This window comes from Capsicum annuum, chromosome 4 (genome assembly GCF_002878395.1).
Source record: "Capsicum annuum cultivar UCD-10X-F1 chromosome 4, UCD10Xv1.1, whole genome shotgun sequence".
NCBI lineage: Eukaryota > Viridiplantae > Streptophyta > Magnoliopsida > Solanales > Solanaceae > Capsicum > Capsicum annuum.
In genome coordinates this window covers 124,583,058-124,600,864 of record NC_061114.1, presented here as the reverse complement: position 1 = coordinate 124,600,864, position 17,807 = coordinate 124,583,058, and positions in this window count along the sequence as shown.

Sequence of the window (17,807 nt, the reverse complement as noted above, 5' to 3'; positions counted from 1 at the left end):
TCACAAAAATCCTTTGTGAATACTTATGACAAGGTCATTTTCATGGTAGATATCATCAAGACTAGGGTTACTCAAGACCCTTATTTTAAACAATGTATAGCAAGTATCCACATATGCAATCTACCATAAACAACATGTATCAACACATGTATAAACAAGAATCATCATTATTCATTGTTAGACAGTAAAACCCTTTTCATTTGATTCAAAACCACCATGTACACTTACTAATTCAAGATTGAATTACATGGGTTTGAAGTTATTTAAATAGGGAAAGAGTTACATGCCTTAAACAACTAGATTCACCAACAAACTTGACCTCTTCCTTGAAACAAGATGAACACCTCCAAACTCTAGCCTCCAATCTTATTCCCAGAGCTTTTTTTAGAGTTTGGAGTGTTTAAGTCTTGAAAATGAAGACTTGGGAGGCTACCATGACTTATATACTGAGAGCTTTTAGGGTTTTAAGTAAGGGAATGACCAAAAGGTCCTTGGTTAAAATCTAGAAAACATATACATATAGGGGAACGACTCTCCCTTAAGGTTCACTTGGTAATCGTGACCTAGGGTACGAGTGGTACCCAAGTCGTACCCTATCCTTCTACTAGGTCAACCACACTGTTATTGGTACAGAAAGATACCTTTAAGTCATAACCAATGGCAGGACTCGCCCTTCAATCATGAGCTCAACTCTTGACCAAAACAATTCACTTCTAGGTTAGGTTTCCCTCTATACGGTTGAATAGTTTACGATACGTAAGCATGGTTACGAAAAAGGAATGACCTTATCGTATGGCGGACAGTATATTAACCTAACTTGCTATCTAGGATACGAAAGGGGATGTCATGGTGGGTATGAGTCGTGATCTAGCGTACAACTCAAACACCCCCAACCGAATCCACTCTAGAGACATAAAAGGTTGATGTTTTTCAATAGTTCCAAGGTCTAGGTGTTTCAAATCTCTTCCACTTTGATAAGTAAGTATAGATACAAGTTAACACCTGAACATACACCAAGGAAACCTTTACATAAGTTATAAACAACCCACTACAAGGATAAAACACAACACACATATCATGATCACTACCTATTAACCAAAAATTTTGCAAGGCCACATTCTCGGGTGTTTCATTATCCCCTACTTACAATCATTCGACCGCGAAAGATGGGTAAAGCAAGCATAAACACAAATTAACACATCAACATACATCAAACCAACCCTTACTCAAATTAGGTATAAGCACACAAAAACATTACAAGACAACCCATATAGTGATCATCATCGATCAACCACTTTATTTCACTTGTCTTGAGACTCTAACTCATTACATACCCAACCCCTACTCATTCAGAATTGAGGGACTCCGACCCACAAATTCATCAAAGATATAGATCATCTCAAAGTATTGGGGACTTTACCCCGTTATCTATAAAGGACATGAATCAATTCAAAGTATTAAGGACATAGCCCATCACAGCAAAGCACACATCATTTCATAAAATTAGGGACTTGAACCCCTTGTCTAACAAGACACAATTCAACTCACACATTGGGAACTCTATTTCGATGTCTAGCAAGACATAAATAAAAGTAAGGAGATTAACTCATACCTCTATGACAAGCTTTTGGAATGGGAAATAAATTAGGGTACTTGGACTTCTTGTCCTCTTCCGCTTCCCAAGTAGCTTCCTCGGACTTTTGGTTCCTCCATAGTACCTTTACCAAAGAGACTTCTATAATTTACAACCGAAAAACTTGCCGATCCAAGATCCTCGTCGGGATCTACCCATAGGACAAAGAGTCTAAAATACCAACATCTTCCCAGGTAACAACCAAGGAACAATTACCCACATATTTCTGTAACATAGCCCCATGGAAACTGGGTGAATGAAGTTCATACTAGAAGGTAACTCTAACTCAAAGGCAACATTGACAACTTTCTTCATAATCAAATATAGACCAATATATCAAGGACTAAGCCTCCCCTTTTTACCAAACCACATCACTCCCTTCATGGGAGACAATCTCAAGAATACACAATCGCCCACATTAAACTGTAAGTCCCTACGCCTCATATCCACATAGGATTTTTGGTGACTTTGAGCGGTTTTCAATCTATCACGAATCTCCTTCACCTTTTATATAGCTTAGTTTACTAAATTGGGCCCAAGTAACTTACCATTGCCAACTTCGTACCACCCAATTGGAGATCGACATATCCTACCATACAATTCTTTTAAAGGTGTTGTGCCAATACTAGAGTGGTAATTATTATTATAAGTGAACTCAATCAAAGGGAAATGGTCATACCAACTACCACCATAATCAATTACACAAGCTCGCAACATATCCTTCAAAGTTTGGATAGTTCTTTCCCTTTGACCATCTATTTACGGGTGGAAAATGGTACTAAGGCACGCCTTAATTTCCAAACCTTCTTGGAATGACTTCCAAAAGTAGGATGAAAATAGAGGATTATGATCCAAGATAATAGACACTGAAGTACCATGCAACTTTATGATCTCTAAAGAAATAACTTAACATAGTCTTCTACTGAGAAATTAGTTCTCACGAGCAAGAAATGGGCAGACTTTGTCATTCTATCAACAATGACACAAATAGAATCACATTAGTTCCGGTATCTAGGATGACCGGTAATGAAATCCATATTAATAGACTCCCCCTTCCAATCAAGTAACACAATTCCTTGGTATAGTCCAACGGGCCTTAAGTGCTCAATATTTACTAATTGGACACCATACACTTAGCCACATGGCTAGCAACATCACACTTTATATTATTCGACCAATAGAACTCTCTAAGGTCATGATATATCTTGGTGGTACCAGGATGAATAGCATAACGAGATCCATGAGCCTCGACCATGACCCTTTCCCATAATCCATTGACGTTGGGAATGCATAACCTACCTTGTTACCTCAAGATACCATCGCTACTAATAAAAAAGTCTGTTTATTTGTGTTGACACATATTACCCTTAACCTTTATCAAGTAAGGGTCCACTACTTTGTTTTCTTTTATCACAATAATAAGAGATGATTAAGATACCGATGCACAAACACACTACCATTCTCAAAGTCTGCAAGTCCAACTCTAAGATTTTCCAAACATTAAATATATTTCCCCAACTACTGCTTATCCTTAGCAACATGGGCCAAACTCCTCATAGACAAACTACTAAAAGAATTATTGACAACATTCGCTTTACTGGGATGGTAATAAAGACTCATATCATAGTCTTTCAATAGCTCAAGCATCCTTCTTTGATAGAGAGTCAACTCCTTTTGGGTAAACATATATTGGAGGCTTTAATGGTCAGAAAGGATATAAATATGAAAACCATAGAAACAATGACACCATATTTTCTAAGCAAAGACCACGGCTAACAATTCTATGTCATGGATGGGGTAGTTCTTTTCATGAAACTTCAATTGCCTAGAAGCATAGGCCACCACCCTACTATGTTGCATCAACACACAACTAAGAATGACTCGAGAAGCATCATAATATGCCACAAAACCATCACTACCCTCGGGTAAGGTCAACATTGAAGCTAAAGTCAATTTATCTTTCTACATCTCAAAACTCTCCTCACACCTATCGTACCATACGAACTTTACCTTCTTTAGGGTCAATTTGGTCAACGGGGCAGCTATAGTTGAAAAACTCTCCACAAACCTCCTATAATAACCGGCTAGACCTGAGGAGCTCCCAATATCAATTGGAGTCATAGGTCTAGGCCACTTCTTAACCACCATAATCTTTTAGGGATCCACCATCATCCCTTCACTAGAGATGACATGGCTAAGAAAAGCTATGACTTTCAACCAAAACTCACACTTGGAGAACTTGGTATACAAATGATGATCCATAGAGGTTTGTAACACGACACGGAGGTGATCTACATGACATGCCTCACTCTTAGAATAAACTTAGATATTATCAATGAAGAAAATGACAAACATGTACAAGAACAGATGGAAGAACCATATTCATCAAATCCATGAATGTCGCCGGGGCATTAGTCAGCCTAGAGTACATGACAAGAAACTCATAGTGTCCACGCCGGGTTATAAAGGTAGTGTTAGGGATATCCGCATTCTTAATTCTATATTGATGATAACCTAATCTAAGATCAATCTTAGAGAAACACTTCGCACCCTAAAGTTGATCAAACTAATCATCGATCTTGGAAATAGGATATTTATTCTTTATGGTCACTTTGTTCAACTGATGATAATCAATGCATAAATGAAGGGAACAATCCTTCTTTTTCACGAACAACTTGGCAGAACCTCAATGAGACATGCTAGGACAGATAAAACCTTTATCGAAGATGTCTTTCAATTGCTTCATAAGTTTTTTCAACTCATTCAAAGACATTTTATAAGGAGAGATAGAGATCGAACGAGTGTCCAAGGAAAGATCAATATTAAAATTAATTTCCCTATAGGGAGCAACACCGGGAAGATCATCGAGAAATACTTCAGGAAACTCATTTACCATAGAAACTAATTCTATAAAAGGCTTTTCCAAATTAGAATCTTTAACTCAGACCAGATGACACAAAAAACCCTTTGAAATCAACTTTTGGGCCTTGAGATAAGAAATAAACCTTTTCTTAAGTACTAAGGAATTACCTTTATATATAATGACTAGCTCATTAAGGAATTTGAATATGAACGTATGGGTTTGACAATCTAAGGAAGCATAGAAAGAGTACAGCCAATCCATTCCCAAGATGAAATCAAGATCAATCATATCCAACTCTACCAAATCAACAAGAGAATCTCTACAACAAACAGATATCACACATCCCTTGTAGACTCTTGTAACAATCACAGAATCGCCAACTATGGTAGAGATAAAAAAAAAGCTAATAGACTCTCGAGACAAAAATCAAGATACACAGCCACATACGAGGTCAAATAAGAAAGAGTAGACCTTAGATCAAGAAACAATACACATCACGAGATAAAAGTTTCAACAAACCCATGACAAAATCTGGAGATGAATTAGAATACTAGAGAGTAGAAATTGCATACAAGTAGTTTCAGCCAACACCGGTTCCAGAAGCAGTCATAGAACCCTTTAGTGCGGGGGAGGACAAATAGAGGCCTTATTGGCCTAAGAAACTGCTAGAGAGGGGCACTCACACTGCATGTGCCCAATATTACCATAATGAAAACACTTGCTCCTCCTTTGATCACACTAACCATGGTCACTCTGACCATAGAATCTGCAAGAAGGGTGGATCAGAGTGGATAGAGCACCACTAGTCTGAATTGGGCACCCTATGCCTGAGACCCGCCACTAGACTGAGAGCGACAACCACTCAAGAACTTCAGTTAATGAAAGTAAACACTAGACGAGTAGAATAAAACTAAACTCCCCCAATTATTTTATGGACACTTGCCACTACTTCCATCACTACTCTCAAAAAGCCTAAAATTCCTTCCTTGCTTCTCACTAAGCTCAACTTACTTCTTCTTCTCATCCTCTACATGTTTCATATAAATAACAAACCTAGAGATATCCATCTTATTAATCAACAATGCTTTTTTCACTAAAGAAATAACTCACAGGACAATCTTGAGATAAATATACATATTCTTGCCCTTGTACTAGAAACAATCTCGGGAGCATATCTTTATAACTGATTGAACTTTAAGGCATCCTTTTGAATAGACATTCTCCCTTGCTTTAAGTTCATAACCCTTCTGATTTTGCCTCCCTTAACACTTGAGGAAAGAAACGGTCAAGGAAAGCCTTAGAGAAATCTAGCCAAGAAGCTGAGGTAGTATCAATACCCATTGACAACTCCCATACTTTGTACCAATGGAACCCAATATCTTTCAATTGGTAGGAAGAAAGCTCGACACAATCAATTTCAAAAGTATGCATGATCCAGAAGATCTTCTCAATTTTATCAATAAAGCTTTAAAGATCTTCCTCAACCCTTCTATTGGAGAACATAAAAGAGCTCAACCTCATAAATTGGTCAACTATTATAGCCTCAAAATAAATTAGAGACCCATACTCCACTTGAGAAGATACCAATTGAGTCAAGAGATTGATAAAGTAAGGAAATTTGGCATTAGTAGCATCCCTTTAAGGAGACCTAGGAAGAATTCCACTCTCATGAGTAGGGTTAGTGGGTAGATCCCCTATAAGGATGGCTAGATGTCACAGCCCTAGCCCAGGTCTGAACACTAGAAGTTGGACGTGCTTCATCCATAAGACCCTCAATAGTGTTTGCCTAAGTCTCAGATCTCTTTTTAGGCATGATTTGAAAGAGAGCAAATGGAATCAGAGAAAATCCAAGACCTTAGACATAATAGCTTGAGATTGAGTCACAAGAAAGGGAAACATTCTTAAAATGTTTAATAGTCGCTCTTTTATAAGTGTGGCGCACTTCATACCCATAAAAGAGACTCTACTTCATAAGGTATTATGAACACCCAACTTTCTATCAACCTAAGCTCTGATACCAACTTCACATAACCGAAACTTTAGACCATGTTGTATGGATACCTCAAGCTCACATGAACTGAAGATCACCCCGATAATCCAACCTAAGCATCTTAACATACCATAAGAGTTGAAGGAACTCCAACTCGTATATCATAGAAATAATATATCATAATTCAATATTATAATCATTATAATAACTACATCCAAGTTTAGAGTTATTCACAACACCTTTATTCAATATCGAAGTCAATAAGTGTATATGTTAGGCCAAGCCCCCATCTATAGCCAATCTAACTCTTAAAGAGACTAAGTCTAATGATAAAGACAAAGAGAGGATATCTTCCAAAGTAAGGAAGCTCACCTCTTCAAGTCAATCATGAACCACCTCGATCTACTAATGACTACCTGGGTAAATAAGAAGCTGTTCCAGGCCCTATAATATGAGAGATCGTAGCATTCAGAGATAGTTAGAGGCTGGAACACTAGCATGTAACTCAAGTATAAGTGATAAAATAACATTGTCATTCAAAAACAAGAAAATATATCACATTTTATTTGATTCAAACCCTTATCCATAGATATCGATATATCATATGCTAATCAAGATATTATGTCTAGGCTCATCATTATTCTAAAAAATTCATTCATTAGGCATGAAGTGGAGGAATACCACCTCCCACACTCATAGAATCATCATTATCAATATGCTAAGGACTTCAACCCCAATTATATTATCATTAGATAAGGGACTTCACCCGTGCACACAAATTCATTACCCAAGCACTTTAACCACATTCATAATCATTCAAATAAGGGACTTTACCCATAAACATTCATCATTAAACAAGTCACTTTACCCACACACATTAATGTAGGTAAGGAACTTTAACCTCATGCCTATTTTTAGACAAGGGACTCTAACCACATGCCATATGTGGACTTTACCATAAGCCTTTTCATAAGGCGAGGTACTTTGACCTCAAGAGCTCTTCTTATTCAACAAACATTACCCTACGTTATAATTAGGTGAGGGGCTTTAACTCTAAGCTATATAATAGGCAAGGGAATTTAACCTCAAGCCATCACATAAAGCAAGGTACTTTAACCTCAAGCTATTACTATCATCATTAGTTGACATTTGGGACTTTACCCTCTTGTCTATACATTAATATATATTAGACATAACACTTAGGGACTTTAACCATTTAGCTAATTCACTCACTAAATAAGAACCTATGGTCCTTATTGGATCCTTCATTACTGAACCATTTCATTAATCCAATGCTTTCATTCAATTCATTACACAATTCATTTTATGGTCCTCAAGACCTTCACATTTCAATAGCATTCTCATGCCACCATTTAGTTCAATACACCATTCAATTTCATCTTCATATTAAGGGACTTCACCTACTTATTGGCCATTAGCTCAAGAAGATCATCAATTACATATTGCGTGACTCACATTAATCTTATCAAAACATTTATATAATATCATACTCATTGGCCCCTTTCCTAGTTCAACCCATCATCAATAATAGACTAGAAAATTCACTAAGATATTTTAACAAAAATCCTTTGTGCATACTTATAGCAAGGTCATTTTTATGGTAGATATCATCAAGACTAGGGTTACTCAAGAACCTCATTTTAAACAATGTACAACAAGCATCCACATGTGCAATCTAATATCAACAATATGTATCAACACAAGTATAATGAAGAATCATTATTATTCATTGTTAGGTAGTAAAATTCTTTTTATTTGATTTGAAACCACCAAATACACTTAATAATTCAAGTGTAAAATACATGGGTTTAGAGTTATTTAAAGAGGGAAAGAGATACATACCTTAAACAACTTGAATCACGACCAAACTTGACCTCTTACTTGACACAATATGAACACCCCCAAACCATAGCCTCCAATCTTGTTCCTATAGCCTTTTTAAGTGTTGGAGTGTTTAAGTCTTGCAAATAAAGACTTGGGAGGCTACCATGACTTATATAGTGATAGGGTTTAGGGTTTTAGGTAAGGGAAATGACAAAAAAATTCTTGGTTAAAACTAGGAAAATACACAAGTGTAGGGGTACGACTCCCCCTCAGGGTTCACTTGGCAATCATGACCGAAGGTACGAGTGGTTCCCTAAATCGTACCCTTTTCTTCTCTTATGTCAACCACACTATTGTGGGTATGAAAAATAGCGTTTGAGTCATAACCAAGGGTATGACTCACCTTCCAATCGTGAGCTCAACTCATGACCAAACAGTCTACTTTTAGGTTAGGTTTCCCTCTATATGGTTGAGTAGTTTACGACTCGTAAGAATGGTTATGACCAAGGGATGACCTTTTTATATAGAAGAAAATATATAAACCTAACTTACTATCTAGGATACGAAAGAAGAGGTCATGTTGGGTAAAATTCGTGACCTAGTGTACGACTCAAACACCCCCAACCGTATCCACTACTGAGATATCAAAGGTTGATCTTTTTCAATTACTCCAAGGTCTAAGTGCTTAAAATCTCTTCCACTATGAAATATAAGTATAGATACAGGTTAACATCACAACTTACACCAAGGAAACCTTTACACAAGTTAGAAGCAACACACTACAAGGATACAACACAACACACATATCATTATCACTACCAATCAACCAAAAATTTTACAAAGCCACATTCTCGGGTGTTTCACACTAGGACCCTTCAAGCTAGGGGAGAGCTAGTACCATATAGACCGTGGGTGCCTTAGTATATGATGGTTATGCTATATAGCTCAAGTTAATATTTTCAAAGTTCATACTAATCTTGTTCCCTATCCCTGGATGATATATATGTATATGTATGTATTGCATTTTTTACATACATTGGTTGATTTGTTCTGAATAATGGAATTACTTTATATTTATCCCTAAGGTATATGCTATCACTCCAACCGCTAACCTTCTTCAGATGTTGTATCCCCACGCGATATAGGGACTGGTCATACTATCACACCTCTTGCTCAATGACTTAAATTTAGAGACAGCTTGTGTTGACTATAAGTGGTGGGCTTCCTTACTTAAGAAGGCTCCATTTCTTGCTTTAATTTTTCTTTTGTCTTTATTGGTTAAGCTTAAATATTAGTTTAGCTGTGATAGAGGTCATGTCCCAACCGAATGTTCTGAATTGTTTTATAGGCTTTGTATGGACAAACTGTGGACTTGGGTATGTTATGGAATGGAATGATTATGTTATGGTTTTTGGCTTGGTTGGACGGTTTGACTTGGTTGGGTTTATCTCAGATATAGACTTATCCCAAAGTTATTATATTTTAAATTACTCTATCTTGTTATATGTTTAAAATTCATCTGACTCGGGATATATATGTTGGTTGGTTAGATTAGGTATTGGGTATGGTCTCCAGTTCTTGTTGGACTTGAGATGCCCATCACGACAAAGCTCTGATTTAGGTCGTGTTATCTCACCAGGTGCATGGTATGTTAACCAATAGAGATTAATTGAAAATTCATTAGTTTATTAGTAACTTCTATTATATGATAAAATTAGATAATTTTAAGGTAATAACTATGGAATGAACCAATCTCACCACTATTAGTAATTTGTACACTTCCTTATCGTCATGCTTGGAATTATTTGTTAATCTAAATTGATTATATTTCTTCATGAACATGGGACCTCTTGAAAATTTCTTAAATCAAATTTGCTAAAAAAATCAAGTGAGCTAAAAATTCAGTAGGAGTATTTGTCCCCTTAAAGTGTGTTGTACTTTTATTGTCAAAGAGTCCACCATCTTCCTAATGGCCTTGAACTCGATTAGCACAATCTAAGGAACTAACTGCACTCTCTTAACAATTTTCACTATTCCTAGATAGTTAGATTCAATAATTATATTAGAAATATAATTTCAAATATAATTGTAAACCAACTCTTATAGAAATAGCCTTCACGACAAAGTTAGTAGAATTAGGAGTCATAGTACCTTTTGCAACTAATTGATATCCTTTATGATTCCTCACATAAAAGACAACAAAACTTGGGCTTGGATTACCTATTGATGCCCTATTAGTATTGCATTTCCACTACCCACAAAGATGAGGGAGGGGTAATATTTGACCTATTTGGTTCTAAATCTAGGTCTAAAACCATCAAGTTGAACAACCATATGAGTCCAATTAGTTAGGATTTTTACATATTCAATTTTTTTTTTGATAAGCTTCTAACTAATGTAATTAATATCCCAAATCACCTTGTTTGTAGTATAAGAGACACCATGTGACACGGAGTTCCTCCTTTTCAATAGGAACTATAAGATTAGAGAATGAATAGCTTGAATTAATACCTTTTTCCTAGAGTTTCCCTTATCCTTCCAACATTTTTTGCATATTGCTTAATCTAAATTCAAAGCCCAAAAATACCTACACAAGTTAAGAACTATTGCCAAAAATAGAATTTAGAGACGCTGAAGTTTTGATATAATTCAATAAATAGCATAAATTATTAGCTAGAGTTAGCTCAAGAGGATAACTCCAGAAAATTACTACACTTAATTGAAAGATATTTGTAGTAAGAAAATATTTAGGATTGATAGAGAGTAGTTCGATGAGATTAAAATTAACAAATCATGAGTTTATATTGAGATTTGGTGATGTCATTATCCTAGACTTCTTACTATTATAAGAAAGTAGTTTATTTACTTGAAAATTTAATCACTCGTTTTATTCATTATTTGTTAGTTTATATTAAAAAATATATATTAAACATCTAAAAGTTGGTAGAGTTGATATTTGTGGTGAGACAAATGTTTGACTGAAATAGATTATTACGAGGTCGACTTCGAACTTAAAAGTTAGATTATATTTTCATTGACTACTTGTTGTCTTAGAACGAGTGTGAAGTGTGATTAACAAGGGCAAACAATATATTCTTACTGATTATAGTCATGATATAAAGGGTAATAATTTCTTAATCCATATATAAAAAGGTCATATTAGCAAATATGTTACTTTTGATGAGCAAAGTACTTGGGATTGATAAAAGAAACGTTTTGAACCATTTGGATCCCTACAAATAATTCCAATCATAGAGGAATGAAGTTCTATAAAACATTAGTAGGAATAAGATATCAAAGAAACAAGTAGCACATTTTGTTCAAGTAGCGACATTCAGCCTCATGCAAAGGCATCACCAATTACCGACCCATTTACAAGATTATATTATTGGTAATGATAGTGATTAATCTAACAAAGATATTATAAATTCTATATTATTTTCATACTGTGATTAAGTAACTTTTGAGGAAGCTGTTATAGCTGATCATGGGTGAATGTAATGAATAAAGAAATTCATGTTATTAAGGAAAATACCACATGAGAGTTGACTACATTACCACCTTCAAAAAGGTTAATTGGAGTTAAGTGAGTATATAAGACCAAATAAAAACCAACATAACAAGTAGATCACTTAAAGAATTTTAGTTGATAAAATGATATGAGCAAAACATAATTACTGATTATTTTAAGGTACTTGAACTTGTGTCCGTACGTAAATATTATTTGTATGATTATTTCTCTTATTGCTAATAATTGTTTAAAAATTTATCAAATGGATACAAATTTGATTTATTGAATGTTGTTCATGAGAAAGAAATGTAGGCTGATTACCATGTAAGATTTGTTAAAAGAGGTCAAGAAAATAAAGTTTACAGGTTGAAGATGGCATAATATGATTGTAACAAGAACCTAGAGCATGGTATAATATTACTATTCTTATTTTACTGAATGGTGAATGGTGTTCTTGAGAAACAAATATATGTTTACAGCCTGTAGGATGTGTTAAAAGAGGTGAAGAAAATAAAGTTTACAAATTGAAGATGGCAGAATATGATTGTAACAAGAACCTAGAGCTTGGTATAATATTGTTTATTCTTATTTTATTGGAAATAATATTCATAGATGTCCCTATACGCATACATTATACATTAAGTTTAATTCTAATGGAAACATTCTTATTATGTGATAAGAACCATTTTACCTCTAAGACAATTAGAGTGAGCCAATACTCAGAATTACAAGTTCTTTACGGCATGTTTGTGAAGAAGGACATACTTGAGCACACTTTGATGTCATCTAAAGGGTTCCATATTATGATTATTGGTCTTTATATCAAAGGGGGGACAAATAAAAATCTAGCTTGCCTCTATATCTTCGGCGATGACTCATTGGATAAGTGACTAACTAGTATGGCAAGCTAAGAATTTCTGCCAAGCGGTGATGGCCTAAGTGATGGTTCATTGGGTCATTAATGATTTGTCATGTGATGCATGGACAAAAGACTTCTACTAAAAATAGCTCTATAATGTACCCCCTCTTGTGTTTGGGAATTTTCTCCGTCGCACAATTCAACCTATTATTAAGGACATAGATTAGAGATTAACATGGAAATGCATCATAAACCAATTAGGAAGCGAGTATCGAGGCATATGAGGACTCACAATTTCCTCATTATCTCCAGTTCTCTAAGCGGACATATATTTCCAAGCTTAGCCAGTGGAAAAACCTGCAATGATGGAGAATCTAATGAAAGAACATTGGCATACTCGAAATCATAGCTCATAAATAGGGAAGATTTTCACGTACATACCCCCATGATTGAAAGGAGATAATTTTTTCATCTAATTTGAGGAAGAAGATATAGTGGAACAAGAGAATTATTAAAGTACAATATTGATTGGGTATATTTTGGGGGGATTCTCCATACTTGAAAACCATGGAAAATTATACCACCCACGTTTGGAATTTCATTGCTAAATCCAAGGTACTGTATCATAATGATGGTTATTATATTTTCAAGTTTGCGACTATCTCATACGGGGATTGGTGATGCGTTTGGTGCCTTATACACACCAAAATCGACCTTTTATTCTATAAAATTACATAATTGACTTTAAATTTAACCCTGAGTGCCTTATCAAAGTTATTTGTGGGTAAAATTTCCTAACCTTCCTAAAGGCTACCAGTTAACTGAAGCCCTGAGTAAACTAGCGAGTGCGGTGTGATGACTGATGTAAATAGATAAATTCACTGTAGCTCTGGAACGAATTTCATATGCCAGCGTATTTGTTGAGGTTTATATTAGTTATACCCTTCCTAGTCTGGTAGAAATGAACACTCCCTCGGGGATTATTTAGCAAGAAATAACTTATGACTGGGTTCCCAATTTTTGTATAGACTGTAATCCCTTTAGGAACAATAGTAATGATTGTCGAAAGTAGAAGAGGCCTAAGCCTGAGCAACCTCCTGTGCCACCTCGACAATTTCCAAGAAAGAGAAGGAACTATTGCAAAAAAAGGGTTGCGCAGATATAAAAAGCTAAAGAATACAAGGAAGATTTACCTAGGCAAAACAAAGTGATATACGATCCACTAGGTGGTAGTGATGGAGCAATACTAGTATGGCCTAGATAGGGACTATTCTAGTTAATCCAAAACCAGGAATGACTTTGAATGTGATCGTACCCTATTGTTCTCCTAAGCTTATTGGTATTATTGGTGATAGACCTTCATAGAGGAAGGGTAAAGAGATTGAGGGTGTGCAATTTGGACTAGTGTAAATAGTGGGAGTCAATTCCACCCCTCATGATTGTGTGCTCTGGGAACATTCGAGGGTTGAATAAGTAATTTAAAAGAAGGAGCTGAAACTCTTTTTAAGGAAGAATAAGTTGGAGGTTGCGGGAATTTTAGAAACTTGAATGAAAAATCACATTTCTAATAAAGTGAAAACTAACATAGCTAAAGATTTGAATGCTCAGTTAACTATTTCCATGCTCCTAATGGCAGGATTTGGCTCTTATGGGATAGTCATATACAAATGCAGGTAATAGAGATGTGACTTCAATCCATAAATTATAGTGTAGTAATCAATGTCAATACTCAGTTTGCTCGTATGTTGACCATTATATATGCTAGTAATGACCTGGGTGAAATATAGTAACAATGGAGAAAACTTAATACTTTGGGTACTCAAATTTAAGTAGAGTGGTTGATTAGTAGAGATTTCAACAACGTGTTGAGCTCTGATGACAGAATTGGTAGTCCAGTAACCTATGCTGAGGCATAAGGGTTTAAGGATATGGTTGAGACTAATAGGTTCACTCTATTGAACAGATAAGGATGCCATTTTACCTAGTGCGATATATATAAAGAAGCTACTAGAGTGTACAATAAAATTGATTGGGCCTTTTGAAATTAATGTTGGTTCCCGAACCAAGGTCATATTGAAACTGAGTATATGTTGCATAAAGTATCAGAATACTCACCTATTCTGATCAATTGTCAGTCAAACCCCCTCAGGATCTTTACCCTAAACCTTTAAATTATACACTGCAATCCTGACTCATCCTATATTCCAAAAGAAGGTGTAAGAGGCTTGGTCTATAAAGATTTCTTATAATCCTATGCAGGTTATTTAGGTTAAATTGAAGGTTGTAAAGGTAGAAACTAAAGGATTGAATAGTTATCTAGCCTCATATCAATAAAATCAAGAGATTACAAGGCATCAACTAGAAGTAGTGCACACAGGTATTGCTATGAACCCCTAGAGCTCTCAACTTTTTGATCAAGTAAAGAATGTACTGGTCGAATCAGTGAAATGGAGTATTATAGTGGAGCAAGTAATGAGAAAAAAAGCTCAAGCTCTATGATTAAGTGTGGTGACTCAAATACTAAATATTTGGTGACTCAAATACTAAATACTTCCATCCTTAATGGAAAATCAAGTCTAGAATTCATTTCATTAATTCTATATAAACTAAAACTGGAATAGAACTAATTGATCCTATAGAGGTTAAAGCTAATTTAATTTTTTTTACCAATATTATGGGGAAAGAGGCCGATTTGCACCTAAGTCCAGATGCTGATATAGTTTTGAAGGGATATTGCTTATCTAAGGAGCAACAGTTACTTCTTATTCAGCAAGTTACCATTGAGAAGTGCTGGCAGCAATTAAAGAGATGCCAAATGAGAAGTCTTCAGGTGTTGATGGATTCACAGTTTAGTTTCTTATTACTTTCTAGGAAGAGGTATATACTATAACATCCAATTTTATGACTCCAAGATTTCATATCAAAATTGAACACTGCCCAGGAAATGACTCACATGATGATTCGTTATCACTCATCATGAGTCATATGGTACCATTTATTGCCTAACCAGTGAAGTATGTCAAGGTTATTATCTTGATCATGACTTATCCCTTATGAGTCGTAGTGTAAGGTCATGAGTGGTGGTAACAGACTCGTTTACAAAGCAGTGAGATCACCCAAAGTTTCTCTTAGGCCATGAGTTCAGGCAATGACTCATGACCAATCACCATGAGTTGTTAACCAACCCATAATGACTAGGAGTTATTTCTCCTGCATATTTTAATTAAGGGTATTTTGGTTTTTTCTTTCCCTTACACTTTACCCACGACCTTAAAAAATCTAAGGGTCCCTTTTAAAATTAATTATCAATTCATAAACATTATTCTCTCCTCTCAAACTGGCAAGCAAGACAAATTAGGGTTTTCAAGGAATTTAATCTTCAAGCCTTCAACTTTGGATTTTCTTCCTATTCTTGTGTGTTTTAGGAATGTGTTTCCTCCCTAACTTGATTTTTATACAAGGGCATATGTTTTATTATTGTTCATATGAATTTGATGGTAGGTTTATAATTAGGATGAAGATCTTGAATTATTTATTATAGAAATTGCTTTCCCCGTGTTTTGAATATGATATTCATGCTTCAAATTATGGGTTTTGAATTAAATGGGTGCATGGTTATTGGAATTTGAAGTGGGGAACATGGGTTTCCCTAACTTGTTTGATTTTGGGTTGATAATGATAATATGCTCAACCCACCTTCATAAACTTTTGTTTTAAATATGGAATTTGTATGATTTAACCCACTTTTGGAACCATTGCATTATATTAATGGACAAATAGATTAAAATGGATTTGAAAGGACTTGGTCGCCATGGTTTGTATTTTAAAATAAAACTTGGGAGTCAGTTGGTTTAATTGGATTAGAATGGCAAATTAACTTAGCTGTCAAATATAATTGGTATGATGATACCAACAGTAAATGCCTTAATAAATGACTCGTGGGTTAATGGCTGGGATTATGTGCAAACATTTTAATTTGGGCTTAAAGAGGGTTGAGTAGCTTTCTGTAAAGGTAGAGGTCCCGAGAGAACCAATACTGGAAATCACATTTGCCGACATAGGGGTCTTTATGCCCGTGTGCATAGTTTACACACTATATATATATATATATATATATATATATATATATATATATATATATATATATATATATATATATATATATATATATATATATTGGAATGGCTAGAGCCTTGGTGTCTTTGTCCCATCCTCAATTTTCTTAGTTCGTGCGGCTAACACATGTTGGGACCCTTTTAGTAGGGAAAGCTGAACCCATATAGCCTATGGGTGCCCTTAGGATGGATAGAGATGCACAGTCCCGATTAGTGGTTTTAAATCTTATGTTTATAACCTTTTACCCTACCCCAACATATTATATATACATAAGAATATGTACAAATGGTTTTCATTTGTTTTGGAAATGGCACTATTTTATCCCTTTTCTGAGTTACATGTTAGTGCTTATCCAACTGACTATCTCTTGATGCTTTATTGTGTCATGGTGTAGATTTCTAGGGTTTTCTGTTTACTCATGTGCAATCTTAGGTGTAGTAAATATATAATGCCCCATACTTTTTCCTAGCTTAAAATTATCCATAAAATGTTTAAAGCTTTCTTTGAAAGATGAATCTACTTTTATACATATTGTATTTTTAAGATTTTACTTTTAATCATGTGAAAAATTGAATTAGCTTTCCAATGATACCACTTTCTTCCAAATCCTGTATCGGAGTAAAAAGTTATGGACATTTTATTCAGAGCTATCAAAATCGCCAAGGTGCGACGGGCAGATTGATGGACCATCGACATAGCGACGGACCGTTGCATTGACCGTTACAGCAAAGACAGTAAGGCAACTTTCTGGATAAGGTACGATGGACAGGTTGATGGACCGTTTCCCAAGCCGTCACTACCTAGGTAGTGAGACCCTATTCTGGTCCACGTGCGACGGTCAAAATGACGGACCATCGAGCCTGCGACGGACCATCGAGCCAACAATAGACCATCACACGATCTCATCGTAGGTTCCGTTCAGTGATTTTAAAGCCATTTTTCTAGGGGTTTTTGATCTTTTACCACCCATTTATATACCCAATTATATTC